Below are 4941 nucleotides of genomic sequence, written 5' to 3' on the forward strand. Positions count from 1 at the left end.
AAAGCCTGCAGAAATTTGGGATTGCTTAATTTCTATCAGGCAGATGCAAGTAAGATGTCTCAAGCTTTTGTTCTGCTCATTAGAAGGCTGAGCAAAACTTCTCTGAAGACAAAGGGGGTGGTAGCAGAAAAAGAATTGCAATTTAATTTCAAAAAAACCCAGCGTTTTCTGCCCATGACTTCATCAACACTGATTGTTCTCTTGCTCTGGATCTGGTTTGATCAAGATAACTTCATTGACTACCACTTGCTCAGAGACAAGTGCATTACAGAATAAGAATTTAGGCTGCTGTAACTAAGTGATAACTGATTAGCACTGCTTGCATTTCAGTGAGGGAGTAAACTTCAAAGGCATCTTGAATAGCTTGGGGTAAATCTTTTCTATCAATATAAATCAAGATCTAATGAACAACAATATAAAAAAGAAATCAGCCTAACAGAGTTAGGACATGTTACCAGAAACAACGAGTTTTCCTTTCAGCCGTCAGCAGGCAGGACAGACTGGCGAGACATTGGTTTTCCTTGTCAAGCTCACTACAATATCCAAACCACCTCCCTTTTTCATTGCACTTTGTCTATTTAAAATAATCTGCCCACACAGAGAAACACTACGTGGTACGTCAGGTATAAACAGCCAAGGCAACATGTGCCCCCGAGAGTGAGCTGAGCAGAGCACAGGACACCAGTCCATTCTAGGTACCCTCACAGGGTTCACTGGGCAAAAAGCAGCTGGTGCCAGATTGGCAGTGCCAAGTTGTTGATGGCCTCACAGCAGCCTTCAGCTGGGCCAAAAGACCAGCCTTTTGCTATGGTAGCCCACAGACCTGCTAAGCCCAAAGCTGCCACCACTGCAGCACAGCGTGCAGGGGACGGCGCAGACATCTTTCCTCTGGACATGGCACCTTAAAACACCAGCCACAAAATAGCAGCGCTCTGTTGTTGTCGTTTGATTTCCAGTTAAAACACAGCCCGTAGAGAGACTTTGTACAGTTACTAATCCCACACAGGTCCCTGCTGAAGGACTTTTACAACTACAGGGATAATGAAGGGCTGTTGAATGGTAGAATGGGAAATCTATTGACAGCCATTTCACTCATAAAATGATCTAAGTTATAGCCTTTCCTCCAAGCCTATTAAATCTTATTGTTTCCTAGCCTCTGACACATGCACAAACAGAAAGCCAAAACCTTTCTTAAAAGAGGTAACAACATAGGAATTCTAATGAGTTAACACAGACCATAGTAACTCTTTCTGCAGAAAACTTTCACAGGATGCCCACACTTCCTCCCTCTCCCAGCTCCTGTCTAAATCTTCCGCAAGTAGCGAGTCCAATTTACATTACACAGTGACCTGGCTGAGATAAACCAAAGGGCTTGGGAGGCTACAGCATCCCTCAGCTTTCAGTCCTGCAGCTTTATTCCTCAGCAACAGGGTGCTGTTGTACACTGATCCACTGGCCCTTTCAGCGCAGGGCTGCATCCACTCCCAACCACGTGGCTCAAGGTCAGGTTTATGTAATGGGGTTAAGAGAAACAACACTGAAACAGAGCCTTAAGGGAACTAGATCCAGACACCACTGATGTTCAGTCTCTACTGATTTTAGTGGGAGTCCAAAGGACTAGCAAGCAGCTTCAAAGAAATCACCACAGTGAGCTAGGTTCTGGCTCCACAGAGCTTTCAGGGACCAAACAGAGGGTGGAGGATGAATGCTTGATGCATAAGAAAAGGTTACAATTCTCAGTATGGTCAAAGCACTATTAAAAAAAATTCTGTATTATCTAAGTCCTGAGAAAACATTCCTCCCTATATTAAACAGCTCACTGAGCATAACTGGGAGCAGCTCAGATATAATTCATTCTCTCACTTTATTCCCATGCCTTCCTCCGCCAGTTCTCACGCTGATCTAACAGTCTGGTGCACCATGTATTCCCCATAGGAAGCCTACCTACATTAAGCTCCAGAGAGCTGGCCTGCTCCAGAAACCTGAGCTCAGAGCAGGGACCAGTCTCGCTCCTCCAGCTGGCACTCAGGCAGCGTTCCCAGCCCCAGAAGCAAACGCACAAGGTATTCCAGCAACGCCTTCTACAGAGCGAGGTGGAAACAGCAACCACATAGCCCCATACGGTCCCAACCTGCGGCATTTTCACCCTGGTTACCTTCTCACAGGGGCTAAGACCAGTAACAGCAGAGTCGCTGTAGCTGTGTCCAGTCTAACCCACCCGGCTCCTTTGCTCCTGCACAGGACCGCGGGCTCCTGCCTTCTCCTGGCCACCACGAGATTGCTTCATCTTGGCCCCTGGAGCCCCTAGCCACAGCACCAGCACCCTCTCGGGTGTTGCCTGCGGCAGGTACCCCAGTCTGTCAGGGTGACCCTGTCTTCTGTGTGTGCACCTCTGGCACAGCTGGACTGAAAATACCAATCTCCGCTGAGGGAAAATGGGGCAAAAGGAAAGCACGGACTACAACCTTGATGCTGTGGGACCACATTCTGTGTTTTTTGAAAGCTGGAATCTATAGCTAGATTTACACACGTATATGTGGTACGGTAGGGATTTGATTGAAGGAAGACTCAGGTAGCTCATGAATTAGCTCTGAATTCAGCAGTTTTTACACCTGTGCCTATATAATTGCTTTAAGAGTTATATATGTCCAAAAGCATCTTGGCAAATCAGAGGGCTGCTTAAAAGAACATTTAAAACCAAAAAGTAAATATATTAAAAATCAGTCCTTGAAAAATACTGCTTAGCAGTAGTGACTGAATTTATTCCATGAAAAGATGAATCTTCCTACAGCAAAAAGAATAAAGAAAACAAGCAGTAAAGAAAGACGTCTCCACTAAATGAGTGGAAGTAAGGATTGAACTTTGGACACTGGCTTACATTTTCTTCTATGCAGGATAATACCTGCAATTTAAAATTAAATCCTGTTTTGCATTTATTGCAGTTGTTCTCAATGAAATATTTCAGAAGGCAAGCTCTGCCAGCCAGATTTCTGTTCCACATTACTACTGTAGTAGAGCTTAGGAGCTCCAGTGGCCAGGCGCTTCCCTCCACATGCTAGGAGCTGTGTAACTGCGGCAGCCCTTTTACCAACACGTTGCAACCTCTGTTACGCAAAAGACAACAGGCAGACACAAACACACAGGTGAAGCACAAGGAAACAGATGACAAATGACCAGTTGGGACCACTGTCCTTCAACCGGCTTCTTTTCTCTCAGACCAGACTACCATCCTAAAACACAAGTGCAATCTAGTACTTCAAGCATGCTGCAAGAGAGAATGCGGGGTCTTCTGAGGAAGAATACACTTGAAAACTATGATGTTCTTCCAGGACATACCTTGAGCAGATATACTGAAGTAGATCTTCTATCTGGCTGATAATTGACTGACACGGACATCATGAACAGAGCCCCTTTTCCTATTGCTGGCCAACCAGTTCTCAAAAAAAACCCAAACAAAAAAAACCTGACCTCTTTTTCCTGCTGGAAGGAAAGTAGTCCATAGAGAAGCAGGATGTGCAGAAAGTTAGCCTCCAGGAGTAACCCAGAGACAAAGCAAGCCAAAGAGAAGAAAGGACTTCAATTATTCTCTTACATTGACATTAATGGAAGCTGAATTAGGTCCAGCATTAGTAGAAAAATATAGCTCTTCAAAGCACTGTTAGAGCAAACGCTGTTGCCATAACTACCTCACTCCCAGAAGCATGCCGATTTAATTTCTACAGTTAAATCTTTACAGAGTAGATTGCATGCTTTCAGGAGTTGCAGGAGCTGCTTGTAGAATGCAAATGTGCAGTCCTGTCTTCAGGGCCCTCACAGAGGATTTCCAGAGTCACCCCTCACCCCCTTGCCTCATCGCTCCCCACACACCGTTATCTACCGGGAAGGAGGAGCACAGCTGCCGCAGGAGGGAGGACAAGCCAGGAGCCCAGGGTACCCGCAGCACAGGCTGGGAAGTGACTGCACCAGCAGGACACAGTCCCGCAGCTCCTGAGCAAGGCAGGACGGCAACAGCCACAGGTCCCGCTGACAGCCCAGGCATCAGCAGACCACACAAGGCAATGCGTCGGAGCCGTGGTGAAGTGGGTCTGGATGAGCAGGGGGCAGAGGGGCACATGGCTGTACCTGTGGCCCGGCTTCGGCAAGGACTGGGGGCTTGCCTGACTACAAGGGGGGCTCTTGGCCCAGGCAGGCTAGTCAGGGCAATTCATGCCTGTTGGTGCAAGGGCAGTGCCATATCCTGGGTGCACCAAACTGCTCTGATATGCTTTTACCAGCCATCACCTAAATCACCCCAAACCACTCTATAAACTTTAATCCTACTTCAGCTATATATGACTGCAGCAATTGGTATTTGTTGGAGTCATCCACACGTCTATAGAACCACTGAATTCTTCCATCCTGTTTTTGCTTCATCCCTCTCACAGCTCTGACATCAAGGAAACTTGCACATAAAGAATCAAGAAAAAAAACAGGCCTGTGAAGGTCTTACAATTATGAACTTTTTCAGGGTAGAAGCTTCGTAATTGTCTAGCTTGCATGTGTAAATAATGCATTACAAAATCCTTTAGTTAAGTTCCTTAGGAAGGACTGAAGAGTGTGAAGTCAGGAATCCCACCTAAAGCCTTCACTCTCCACATATTTCTGCTCCAAGAAGGCACCCAAATGCTACAAAATTCACATCCAGAATAAAAGTTCACTTTGGCATCATCAGTCAGAGGATACCACTCACAGCACCATGGGATTTAAGAGAGAAAGTATGTTTACCTTGACAGGTGACCGTGTTACTTTGAGGCATATGGTAGTCTGACTCTCGTAATGTTGCCAGGTACTCCCTTGCATGTTGGGTGCTGACTACTCCAAATGGGTTCAGATGGAAGTTATCTTAAATTAAAACTATGTTCAGTCCTAAGAAACAAGTGTTGTTTATTAAAAAATAAAATA

This window comes from Pelecanus crispus, chromosome 12, assembly GCF_030463565.1.
Source record: "Pelecanus crispus isolate bPelCri1 chromosome 12, bPelCri1.pri, whole genome shotgun sequence".
In the NCBI taxonomy this organism is placed as follows: domain Eukaryota; kingdom Metazoa; phylum Chordata; class Aves; order Pelecaniformes; family Pelecanidae; genus Pelecanus; species Pelecanus crispus.